Genomic DNA, 14165 nt, shown 5'->3' on the forward strand with positions numbered 1-14165 from the left:
TACCACAATAAAAAAAAGTTAGAAAAAAGTAAGGAGAAGGAATTTGCACTACTAGTTATTACAAGATGATATAAAATAAACAGTCTATTACCGGCACAAAACTATACTGACAGATTAATAAACTGGTGTATAAATCTCAAATGCGAGGTGACGCCGAAAGCGGAGAAACCCCGAGCCGGGCCAGAGGGGCTGTCACCGTCGGAATCCCGAGGGGCGGTTCGGCTGCTGCTAAGATCTGCAGGGTAAAGTGGAACCATTCTGCCTTCTAGTCCAAATGCCAAGTGTGTGACCTCTGGCTACATGACTCCCTGAAGGATAAGAACAATGTTATGTTGGGGATATTGGTCTCTGGGCCAACCTGGGATCAGCACCAACCTGCAGGGCATTGTGGCTGAACCACAGGTGTGTGGATTCATATCGGATAGAAGCGTCAAGGAAGTGGCCTGTGGAGGAAACCACTCCGTGTTCCTTCTGGAGGATGGGGAAGTCTATACATGCGGTTTGAACACCAAGGGCCAGCTGGGCCACGAGAGGGAAGGAAACAAGCCAGAGCAAATTGGAGCTTTGGCAGATCAGCACATTGTCCATGTGGCATGTGGCGAGTCCCACAATCTGGCCCTCAGAGACCGGGGCCAGCTGTTTTCTTGGGGTGCAGGGAGCGATGGTCAACTGGGACTCATGACTACTGAGGATGCGGTGGCAGTGCCCAGGTTAATACAAAAGCTGAACCAGCAGACAATATTACAAGTTTCCTGTGGCAACTGGCATTGCTTGGCTCTTGCAGCTGATGGTCAGTTCTTCACGTGGGGAAAGAACAGCCACGGGCAGTTGGGCCTGGGGAAGGAGTTCCCCTCCCAAGCCAGCCCGCAGAGGGTGAGGTCCCTGGAGGGGATCCCGCTGGCTCAGGTGGCTGCAGGAGGGGCGCACAGCTTTGCCCTGTCTCTCTCAGGAGCCGTTTTTGGCTGGGGGATGAATAATGCAGGGCAGCTAGGGCTCAGTGATGAAGAAGATCGAGAGTCTCCTTGCCATGTGAAACTCTTACGAACGCAAAAAGTTGTCTATATTAGTTGTGGAGAAGAACACACAGCAGTTCTCACAAAAAGTGGAGGTGTGTTTACCTTTGGTGCTGGTTCCTGCGGGCAACTTGGACATGACTCTATGAATGACGAGGTTAATCCAAGAAGAGTTCTAGAGCTGATGGGCAGTGAAGTCACTCAGATTGCTTGTGGCAGACAACACACCCTAGCCTTCGTGCCTTCTTCTGGACTCATCTATGCATTTGGTTGTGGAGCAAGAGGTCAATTAGGAACTGGACACACTTGTAACGTGAAGTGCCCATCTCCTGTGAAAGGTTACTGGGCTGCCCACAGTGGCCAGCTTTCAGCCAGAGCTGATCGCTTTAAATATCATATAGTTAAGCAGATCTTCTCTGGAGGAGACCAAACTTTTGTACTTTGCTCCAAATATGAGAATTCTTCTCCTGCTGTTGACTTCAGGACGATGAACCAAGCACATTACACCAGTTTAATAAACGATGAAACTATAGCAGTTTGGAGACAAAAACTCTCAGAACACAACAACGCAAATACAATCAATGGTGTTGTTCAGATATTATCTTCTGCAGCCTGTTGGAATGGAAGCTTTCTTGAAAAAAAAATTGATGAACATTTTAAAACAAGTCCCAAAATCCCTGGGATTGACCTGAACTCAACTCGAGTGTTATTTGAGAAGTTAATGAATTCCCAGCACTCCATGATTTTGGAACAGATCTTAAACAGCTTTGAAAGTTGCCTGATTCCTCAGTTGTCGAGTTCACCACCAGATGTTGAAGCATTGAGAATCTATTTAATACTACCTGAGTTTCCCCTGCTCCAGGATTCCAAGTATTACATAACGTTGACTATTCCCCTGGCTATGGCCATTCTGCGGCTGGATACAAACCCTAGCAAAGTTTTAGATAACTGGTGGTCTCAGGTGTGCCCGAAATATTTCATGAAGCTGGTAAACCTCTATAAAGGCGCGGTTGTTTATCTACTGAGGGGAAGAAAGACGTTCTTAATTCCTGTGCTGTTTAACAATTACATTACAGCAGCTCTCAAGCTCTTGGAGAAGTTGTATAAGGTAAATCTTAAAGTGAAGCATGTGGAATATGATACATTTTACATTCCTGAGATTTCCAGTCTCGTGGACATTCAGGAAGACTACCTCATGTGGTTCTTGCATCAAGCAGGCATGAAAGCTAGACCATCTATAATACAGGATGCTGTGACACTTTGTTCCTACCCTTTCATCTTTGATGCCCAAGCCAAGACCAAAATGTTACAGACTGATGCTGAACTACAGATGCAGGTGGCGGTCAATGGAGCCAACCTGCAGAATGTCTTCATGCTTCTCACCCTGGAGCCTCTGCTGGCCAGAAGCCCCTTCTTGGTCCTTCACGTGCGCAGGAACAACCTTGTTGGAGATGCCCTAAGAGAGCTGAGCATTCATTCTGATATTGATTTGAAAAAGCCTCTCAAAGTAATCTTTGATGGTGAAGAAGCAGTGGATGCTGGTGGTGTCACAAAAGAGTTCTTTCTTTTACTTTTAAAAGAACTTTTGAATCCCATCTATGGAATGTTTACCTACTATCAGGATTCAAATCTCTTGTGGTTTTCAGATACGTGTTTTGTAGAGCACAACTGGTTTCACTTGATTGGCATAACCTGTGGCCTAGCTATCTACAACTCCACCGTGGTCGATCTCCACTTCCCGTTGGCTCTCTACAAGAAGTTACTGAATGTAGAGCCTGGCTTGGAAGACTTGAAGGAGTTGTCACCCACTGAAGGAAGGAGTCTTCAAGAACTTTTAGATTATCCTGGGGAAGATATTGAGGAGACTTTCTGCCTCAACTTCACGATTTGTCGAGAAAGCTATGGAGTGGTTGAACAGAAGAAACTGATACCTGAAGGAGACAAAGTAACTGTGTGCAAGGATAACAGGCAGGAGTTTGTGGATGCTTACGTGAATTATGTCTTCCAAATCTCAGTTCATGAATGGTACACAGCCTTTTCCAGTGGTTTCCTAAAGGTGTGTGGTGGCAAAGTGCTTGAGCTCTTCCAGCCTTCAGAACTGAGGGCCATGATGGTGGGGAACAGCAACTACAACTGGGAGGAACTAGAAGAGACTGCCATCTACAAGGGTGATTACTCAGCCACACATCCCACCGTGAAACTATTTTGGGAAACATTTCATGAGTTTCCATTGGAAAAGAAGAAGAAGTTTCTCTTGTTCCTGACGGGCAGTGATCGGATTCCCATCTATGGCATGGCGAGCCTACAGATCGTCATCCAGTCCACAGCCAGCGGGGAGGAGTACTTGCCTGTGGCCCACACTTGCTACAACCTTCTTGACCTGCCCAAGTACAGCAGCAAAGAGATCCTGAGCGCACGGCTCACACAGGCCCTTGACAACTACGAGGGCTTTAGTCTGGCCTGAGGTTCCCCAGCCGGCCCTAGCTTTCCCTTCCTTCCTCAGTGTCCTCATTGAGGCCTATACAGAAAATCAGGGGGAAAGACTCTCCGGATGGGCACTTCTGGATTTACCTGTCTACCCTCCCTCCCCTGCGAAGCTCTGGAACTTCCTTCGCTGTCAGTCGTCTACCAATTTAGTGAAATTATTTAGTAACTTTTGGTGGGCGGGATTCAGTGAAAGTGTAATGAGAGCCCCCCAGTACCTAGTTCTAGGTCCTTCTAGTTCTACGTGGGACACCACCTCAGCATGGCTTGATGAGCGGTGCTAGGTCCATACCCAGGATCCAAATGGGTGAAACCCTGGGCCGCCAAAGTGGAGTGCGCGAACTTAACCACTCGGCTGCAGGGCAGTCCCCCGAGCTTTACATTTTTAAAAGGGTTAAAAATAAAAGGAAGGAGATGTGACAACAATTGTGTGTCCTAAAAAGCCTAACATATGAGTATCTAGTCCACAAAGAAGGATTTGCCAGCCCCCGTGAGACCAGACGTGCAGGAATCACAATGACAGAGTGGCTGACCTCACTGAAGTCTTAGAGGGACTTAGTTGGACGTTGAACCAGAGAGAACAGTGTTTGGACCTTTCTGCCACAGGGGTCCAATCCAGGATCCCACATGGCATTTAGCACAGCAGGCTTTTAGGCAGCACTGGGATTCCTGGCTGTCAGCAGATTTGCCAGCAGAGAGCTTTCAGGCTGGGAGAGAATGGGATGATATATTGAAAGTATTGAAAGAAAAAAAAAGGTGCCACTCAAGATTATTTCACCCAGCTAAGTTGTCCTTCAGAAATAAAGATGAGATGAAGACTTTTTCTAACAAACAAAAGCTGAGCGAGTTTATCATCACTAGACCTGACTTACAAGAAATGCTAAAAGGAGTTCTTCAAGCTGAAATGAAAGGATGCTAGTTGATAAAATAAAAACATATGAAAATATACAACATGCTGGTTAAAATAAGTATATAGTCAGGTTCAGAATATTCTAATCCTCTAATGTGATGTGTTAACCACTTAATTCGAGTGTAAAAGCTAAAGGTCAAAAGTATTAAAAATAGCTGTAGCTAAAATAATTTGTCAATGGATACACAATATAAAAAGATGTAAATCATGACATAAAAAACAGAAAAGGGCAGAGTTTTTGTATGTGATCAGAGTTAAACTGTTATCAGCATAAAATAGTGTTATAAGATGTTTTCTGTAAGCCTTATGGTAACCACAAAGCAGAAACCTACAGTAAATTCACAAAAGAGGAAGAGAAGAGAATCAAAGCATACCACTATGGAAAGTCATCAGTTCACAAAGGAAGGCAGCAAGAGAGGAAGAAAGGAACAAAGGAACTACTAAAAAGCCAGAAAACAACAAGATGACATTAGTAAGTCCTTACGTATCAATAATTACTGTAAATGTAAATAAATTGAATTCTCAAATAAAAGACATAGAGTGGCTGGATGAATTAAAAAAAACACAGCTACATACTATCTACAAGAGACTTACTTCAGCTTTAAGAACACACACAGGTTCAAAATGAAGGGATAGAAAAAGATATTCATGCAAGTGAAGACCAAAAGAGACCAGGGGTAGACATATCAGAGAAAACAGACTTTAAGCCAAAAATGGTAACAAGAGACAAAGAAGGTCATTATACAATGACAAAGGGGTCAATTCATCCAGAAGCTAGAACAACTGTGAATACATATGCACCTAATATCAGAGCACCAAATATATTAAAATAGAGATCTGAAGGGAGATATAGATAGCAATACAATAATAGTAGGGGACTTCAATATCCTATATTTAACAATAGATAGCTCATCAGACAGAAAATGAAAAAGAAATGTTAGACTTGAACCACACTTTAGATGAAATGGGCCAAACATATATATAACATTCCATTCAACAGCAACAGAATACACATTCTTCTCAAATGCACATGGAACATTCTTCAAGATCATATGATAGGTCACAAAGCAAGAACTTAGCAAATTTAAGAAGGTTGAAATCATACCACCCAAGTATCTTTTCCAACCACAATAGTATGAAATTAGAAATCTATTATAGCAGAAAGAAAGCTGGAAAATTCTCACATATGTGGAAATTAAACAACACATTGCTGAACAACCGTAGGTCAAATGAAATCAAAAGGGAAATAGAAAAATATCTTGAATCAAACAAAAAGGGAAGCAAAACATACCAAAACCAATGGGATGTGGCAAAAGCAGTTTTAAGAGAAGTTTCTACAATAAATGTCTACATTAAGAAACAAGAAAGATCTCAAATTAACAACCTAACTTTACACCTCAAGGAACTAGAAAAAGAACAAACTAAGCCCAAAGTTATCAGAAGGAAGGAAATAACAAAGATCAGAGAGCAGAAAGAAGTGAAATAGAGAACAGACAAACTATAGAAATGATCAATGAAATCAAGAGCTGGCTTTTTTGAAAAGATAGCATTGACAGACCTTTAGACTAAGAAAGGAAAGAGAGAAGCCTCAAATAACATTTTAAGCCAAAGAGGAGACTTACAACTGATACCACAGAAATACAAAGGATCATAAAAGACTGTTATGAACAATTATATGCCAAAAAATTGGATAACCTGGAAGAAATTGATAAATTTCTAGAAACATACAATCTATTAACCCTGAATCATGAAGAAATAGAAAATGTGAACAATAATGAGGAAGCAGATTGAATGAGTAATCAAAACCCTCCTGATAAGAAAAGCCCAGGACATGATGGTTTCACTGGTGAATTTTACCAAACATTTAAAGAGGAATTAATGCCAGTCCTTCTCAAGTTTATAGAAAAGGAGGGAACACTCAAATTCATTTTAGGAAGCCAGCGTTACTCTGATACTAAAGCCAGATAAGGACACAAATAGGAAAGAAAACTACAGACCAGTATCTGATGAATATAGATCTAAAAATTCTCAAGAAAGTACTAGCAAATTGAACTCAACAGCACATTAAAATGATCAAACAACATGATCAAGCAGGATTTACCCCTAGAATGCAAGGATGGTTCAATGTATGCAAATCAACAAATCTGATACACCACATTAATAGAATGAAAGGGAAAAATCTTGTGATCATCTCAATAGATACAGAAAAAGCATTTGGCAAAATGTAACATCCTTTCATGATAAAAACTCAACAAAATGGGTATGGAAGAAACATACCCCAACATAATAAAGCCCAGATATGATAAACCCAGCACTAACATCAGTGTGAAAGATTGAAAGCTTTTCTTCTAAGATCAGGAACAGGACAAGGGTGCACACAGTCATCCCTCCCATTCAACATAGGACTGGTTGTCCTACACAGGGAAGTCTGGCAGGAAAAAAAATAAAAGGCATCTAAATCAGAAAGGAAGAAGTAAAATTGTCTTTCTTTGTAGCTGATATGATCCTATATGTAGAAAATCATAACTCTACCAAAAAAAGTTAGAACTAATCAATTCAGTAAAGTTATAGGATACAAAATCAACATACAGAAATCAGTTGTGTTTCTATACACTTAATGAAATATCTGAAAAAGAAATAAAACAATCCTCATTTATAATAACATCAAAAACAATAAAATACTTAGGAATAAATGTAACCAAAGTGAAAGATCTGTACACTGAAAACTATAAGACTTCGATGAAAAAAATTGAAGACTCAAATGGGAAGATATTTCATATTCATGGATCAGAAGAGTTAATATTGTTAAAATGTCCCAAAGCCATCTATAGATTTGATGCAATCCCTATCAAAATTCCAATGGCATTTTTCACAGAAACAGAAAAAATAACGCTAAAATTTGTATGGAACCACAGACGACCCTGAATAGCCAAAGTAATCCTGAGAAAGAAGAATAAATTGGAGGAATCACACTTCCTATTTCAAACTATACTACAAAGATATAGTAATTAACACAGTATGGTACTGGCATAAAAATATACACACAGACCAAAGAAACAGAATCAAGAGTCCAGAAATAAACCTTTGCATATACTGTCAACTAATATTTGACAGGGAGCCAAGAATACTCAATGGAGAAAGGATAGTCTCTTTAATAAATGGTGCTGGGAAAACTGGATAACCACATACAAAAGAATGAAACTAGACGCCTATCTTACACCACTCACAAAAATTAACTTGAAATAGATTACAGACATAAATTTATGAGATACTGATACTGTAAAACTCCTAGGAGAAAACATAGCGGGTAGGCTCCTTGACATGGGTCTTGGCAATGATCTTTTGGATTTGACACCAAAAGCTCTAGCAACAAAAGCAAAAATTAATAAGTGGGACTATATAAAAACCTGCACAACAAGAGACAACAAAATGAGAGGCAACCTACGGAATGCGAGAAAATATTTGCAAGTCATATCTCTGATAAGGGGTTAATATCCAAAATACATAAAGAATTCATATAAGTCAATAGCAAAAAACCTTGCAATCTGATTAAAAAATGGACAGAGGAACTGAATAGACATTTTTCCAAATAAAACATACAAATAGCCAACAGGTACATGAAGAGGTGCTTGACATTACTAAATATCAGGGAAATGCAAATCAAAACCACAATGAAATATCACTTCACGCCTGTTAGAATGGCTGTCATCAAAAAGACAAGAGATAACAGTATTGGCCAGGATGTGAAGAACAGGGAACTTGTGCACTATTGGTGGAAATGTAAAATGGTACAGCAACTATGGAAAGCAGTATAGAGGTTCCTCAAAAAATCAAAGACAGAACTACCATATGATCCAGCTATTCTACTTCTGGGTATATATCCAAAGGAAGTGAAAACAGGATCTTGAAGAGCTATCTGCACTCTCATGTTCATGGCAGCATTATTCACAGCAGACAACGTATGGAAACAACCTAAATGTCAGTCAGTGGATGAATGGATAAAGAAAATGTGGTGTATATATACAATGGAATATTTTTCAGCCATGAGAAAGAAGGAAATCCTGCCATTTATGACAACATGGATGGACCTTGACAGCAGACTAAGTGAAATAAGTCAGACAGAAAGACAAATACTGTATGATCTCACTTGTATGTGGAGTCTAAAAAGCCTAACTCATAGAAACAGAGAGTAGGATGGTGGTTACAAGGGGCTAGGTGGGGGGGGGGGGGGTGATGAGGAGATGTTAGTCAAAGCGTACAAACTTCCAGTTATAAGACAAATTCTGGGGATATGATGAACAGCATGGTGATTACAGTTAACAATACTGTATTATATACTTGAAAGTTGCTAAGAGAGTAGATCTTAAATGTTCTCACCACAAAAAGGAAATGATACTTATGTCACATGATGGAGTTGTTAGCTACCACTATGGTGGTAATTGTTTTACAATATATGGGTTTTAAATCAACACGTTGTACACCTTAAAAACTTACTCAATGTTATATATCATATCTTAGAACTGGAAAAATAGATGAAAGAAAATAAAATAGTCAAATCATAGTGAACTAGATGATAGAAGTAAAGGTGGGATGAGGGAGGGAGGGCATGTGATAGAGTACCAACAGATTTGAGGTGAAACCCACTGAATAGAATATTTTGTGTTAGGGTCAAGCATAGAAGAAAAAGTAAAATCAAAAAAAAAAAAAAAAAAAAATAAATCTCAAATGCGAAAATTCAGAAAAGGATAAGGGAGGTATTTCAAATCAGTGAAGACATTTGTGGTATTAAGATGTCTGAATTAAAAAAAATTAAAATCTGAGAAGGAGCAGTACGATGCAGTGGCTGAAAGTGGACAATCTAGACACACACGGCCTAGGTTTGCAGGCTGGCTGTGAGCTGGTTTCTTAACCTCTCTGGGCCTCTCCTTCCTCATGTGTAAGATTGAGGCTGATGACAGTGGTACTTAGTTCATAGGTTCTTGTAACAACTTTATGTTTTTAAAATGCTTAGAACAGCACCTGGCACATGGCCATACAAATATTAGCTACTACTTCTCACCATACATGGAAAAAAAATTAAAATTTGATTAAAAAGTAAAGGGTTTAAAACAAAACCATACAAATTGACCTTAATAATTAAATATAAACCAATCTTTTCTTTCAGTAGAGAAGGTCATGTCAAGCATAAAAACATAGGAAAAATTAAAGGAAAAGATGTATTTCACAGTACAAAAATGAAAAACTTTAAAATCACTATATACAAAATAAGAAGGCATATAGTAAAACACAGGACAAAGGATAACAGACAGTATCAAATCAACAATAATGAAGTATAGGCCCCAAAATATAAGTGAGCAAAAGCTCTGAACAAAATAGTCAATATAATTTTCCACTCATATAAATGGAATCATACGACAGTAAATCGAAATAGTCAATATAATTTTTTTTAATTTAATCTCATTGTGTCTAACATATTTCTGGCTTCCCAACTGGCATTCCTAACCCCCACTTCCGTTGCTGACATCCTAGAGGAAGGTTTAAAAAGCCAAATACTTGCGTTCCCAACCTTTCTTCAGGTTAGGGGTAACCACACGATCCGGCCTGTGCCCAAAAGACTTAAAGATGAGAGCGCTGGGGGGTAAGGGGCTGGGGATGACTTGTCCTGCCGGAAACACGCAGGCAGGCATGGCGGGAGAAGCCCGCACTCTGGAACGCCTTCGTCCACAGCAGCAGCAGGACTCGGCCCTCGGAACCCTTAGCGGCCATATTTTAACTGAAAGTCACTGACAAAAGCAACATGCCCAAGCAGCAAGAACGGAAAGACAGGTGACATTGAATCACCAAATCTGGAGCTGCCTACCTGTAGACTTCCTGTTAGAGAAACACATACAACCTTCTGGTTTGAACCAAACTGTGTTCTTAACAACCATATTCCCCCGTCAGCAGCATCTGATGCAGCCGATTCCTCCTTTCTCCTCGAAAGCTTTCCTTACTTGGCTTCCAGAACATTGCCCTTGACTGACTTCCCTCCTGCCTTCCTGGCTGTTACTTCTTGGTCTCCTTTGTAATTCATCATCATTTCCTTAACCCTTTAAAGCTTAAACTACCCCAGAGGTACACTGGAGGACTCCAGCGAGGTCCCCAGTGGTGCCCTTGACCCGTTCTCTTTCTATACTTCCTCTCTTGGTGATCTCATCCAGTCTAGTGGCTCTAAATACCGTCTAAACGTTGATGAATCTCAAATTCATATCCCTAACCAGACTTCTCCTATGCACTCTAGACGTGCATAGCCTACCTTCTGTAAACCTTCACTTTCATATCTATGATTCATCCCAACTTACTATCTCTGTACCTGAGTTCCTGACATCCACCTCCCAGCACAGCATGTCTCCATCATTCTTCCCCATCACAGTCATGGCCTCATTATTCTTCCATTGCTCATCCCAAAATGTTCACAGTCATCTCTGACTCCTCACTTTTGCCCTCACTCCTCCTTCCATCTAAGCAAATCCTGTTGGCTTTACCTTCAACATACATATCTAGAATCTGGCCCCCACCCCCTCACTCTTCCCCAACCCTGGTCCAAGAAGCCACAATCTCCTGAAGTTATCATAGCAATACCTCCTCATTGGTCTCTCTGATCTTGCTCTCACCCCCATTCAGTATATTCTTTACATAGCTCTCAGACTGATCCTGTTAAAATTTAGGTCACTTTGGTTAAAAGCCAAAGTTCTTATGATTTTCAAGACTGTACGTGACTTGGCTTCTCTACTACCTGTCAAACCTCATCTCCTATTTCACTTCTCCTTACTTCAATCCCTTGCTATTCCTAAAGCATATTAGTCAAGCTCCACCTTGGGGTCTTGCCACTTGCTGTTCACTCTGACTAGTGTGGTTTTCGTCCAGATATTCATATGGCTGTCTCCCTGAGGCCTTCACTCCAAAGCCACTTTTCCCTGGCCACACTAACCAAAATTTCTCTCTCTCTCACACACCTACACCCCCAACATTTCAGATCCCCCTTCTCTGTACACTATCAAACATCTATATACTGTATTTACTTATGTGTAGCCTGTCTCTCCCACTAGAATGTAACTTCAAGGAAGGCACATTTTGATCTTGTTCTCACTTCTGTACCCCAGCATTTTGATCACTGAATCACACATTTATTCACTAAATATTTGAATGCCAAGAGTATGCCAATTAAAATAAGATACCATCTTGCACTTCCCTAAATAGTGAATATTTAGGGTGTTACAAACGTCATAATACTGGCAAAGGGGTTGGGAAACTCTTACATATTCAAAGTAGGAGCACAGACTTGTATGCTGGTTCTGAAGGGAACTTGGCAACGCGTATCAAAAGCCTTAAAAATGCCCACACCCTCTGAGTCCACCTAAAGGAATGTATCCAAGGATTTATCTGACCAGATTAGGCACTTACGTACAAAGTTCTTTGGTGCACCGTTTTTTTTAATATACTGGAAACAACCTAACGTTCAAAGATGTCTGAAGAAACAAATTACAGCACATTCAGATGATGAAATATTAGTCACTTAAAAATCACGTTATTAAAGAGTTTAAGAATCTAAGAAAATAGACACCATATCTTTTAAATGAAAAAGAAAATTCAATCAACTAATTAAGTACCTACTGACTGTCAGGTATGGGGTTTCTAAAATAGTAGGAACTGTTTGTCCCCATTAAACATTCATAAGCATCTGTACATGAGAATATGTAAAAAGAAAAGGCACTGGATAGTTACAAAGTATGAAGTTAAAACTATTTGGTGGTGATGAGATTAAGGGTGATTTTTTTTTTTCTCTTCCCATTTTTCACTTAAAGTGCTACACTTTTTAAGCAGCCTACTGGGACGGAGGCTGTGAAAACTGATTAGCTCTCCATGTTGGTTAAATTCAACACAGGAGAAGGGAAGAATAAGGTTTACCTTGCTTGGACAATGCCCCCATGTTCCTGTCTTGACACCGATGTACCTGGCTCTGCCTGGACCCCTTTCTCCTTGTTGACTGCTAGAACACCGGTGTCTTGTGTCCTAATTGCCCACATTTCCATGCATCTGTACTGACTCTGTCCTCAACCTTTACTCTGAACCCTAATGGCTCCTTCATTTCTGCTTGCTAGTGTACCAGCTGAGTCCTGAAAAATACCTCAATCCAAATGTATCCTTCTTATTTTTATCTCTGGGGTCTCAGTGGCAAAAATTAAACAGTAGAAAGCATTAACACTAAACCAAGACTGGCCCTTTGGTATATAAAGGCGTACCTCTATTATATTATAGAATCACCTATATTATAGTAAGAAAGAATTTCCACAAACTTTGGTATTGGTAATCTTGCCCTCTTCTGAAATCCTACAGCTCTTTTAGTATTATAAGGACAGATGTGATGAGCGTCGTCTCCCCTACCTGGCTAACACCTTGAGGGCAGGAACCACATCTTACTCATCCCACAATCCTTAGCGTCTGGAGTATGACTTGCACAGTATACACTCTCAAACTGTCTTAAGTGAGCGAATTACCTTCCAGAATGTAGAATTTCAGTAGCACTCTACATTTATATATCGCAAAACGTAACTTCAGCATTCCCCATTCTTAAGTTAGCCAAGGCAATATTATACTAGTAGGGTGCGAGAAATTGTACTCAGCATAGCCATCACCACTTGCTTAAATCCAAGAGTAAACTTGAGAGATAAAGTCAGGGCAGTACAGGTGAGTCACAACAACAACACAGCAAGTCTTGAGAGAGCGGTAATTTGACAGAGAAACAAGAATATCCCACAAAGCAAGGTTCTCATGATGACCTGAATTGCATAGAAGCGTAGTGTTCATGGTGCTGCTGTCAGGACGTGCCTCTGCATGTGTGCTCACAAGACGTCTGCTGCTACAGGTGGAGATGCAACAAAAACAACTTTCCTAGTCATGGGCCAGGGAACATGTGTCCCCCAACTAAGGGTGTCATAAACCAAAGACTTGCAGGGGTGGCATCCTTTCCCCAGTACCACAAAGACGACGAACAGGGTCTTCATCTATTAACCAGCACATTTATTTATCTGGCTGTGAGTGAGCTCACCTGGCACTCACACTGAGAATTCCTAATGAGAACTGAGGAAGTCAGCCTCCCAGCTCATTGGAAGCCAAGGTTCACGAGCAGAGCTCCTTCCAACAATGAGGTCATTGAGACTAAAAATCAAACATCATCTTAAGTTTATTTCCTTTTCTAAGGTTAGAAAAGAAAAAAGCCAATCAACAAAATTTGCACAAACTCACTTGAAAGAAATCACCTAACCTCATAAACATGAGCTGGAAAATACGGAGGAGGAAGCTGCCCAGCCATTATGCACAGCGGCTTTTCGGAATCCTCACTCTCAAACTCCCCCTATTTAATCTCTGAGGGGATCTAGATCACCCCACTTCTGCAGTCTCTTCTTTTCTTCAAAGACTTATGTGCCTGTGCACTGGATTCATTCCGAAGCTTCCATCATGTGGCTGTCACAGGCATCCCTGTCATCCTTATCTTTATCAGCTCTTGTTGCACAGGCTTCCTGAGCCTCTACACATTTTTACTGTCTTAAACCTCAGACATACACATACCACTCTGAGGTGCTTCTCAGTGTTTAGTCTCTTCACATTCAACATGTCCAAACTAACCCCATCCTTCTCCTGACAACCACTTCTTGCTGCCCATTCCCTATTTCACTTCATGGCCAGCCAAACAAAGCTGAGGGGACACATGGGACTAT

The 14165-nt window shown here is 40.6% G+C and overlaps 1 protein-coding gene and 1 pseudogene across 20 annotated transcripts in view; one reads left to right on the forward strand and one right to left on the reverse strand.

The window, feature by feature from the left end:
* MTUS1 (microtubule associated scaffold protein 1) overlaps positions 1 to 14165 on the reverse strand; it is a 150853-nt gene that overhangs the window by 79058 nt on the left and 57630 nt on the right. The window lies entirely within an intron of this gene.
* On the forward strand, positions 153 to 3554 carry LOC139080052 (probable E3 ubiquitin-protein ligase HERC3 pseudogene; annotated as a pseudogene).

The sequence above is a fragment of the Equus przewalskii genome, chromosome 28 (genome assembly GCF_037783145.1).
Source record: "Equus przewalskii isolate Varuska chromosome 28, EquPr2, whole genome shotgun sequence".
Lineage (NCBI taxonomy): Eukaryota > Metazoa > Chordata > Mammalia > Perissodactyla > Equidae > Equus > Equus przewalskii.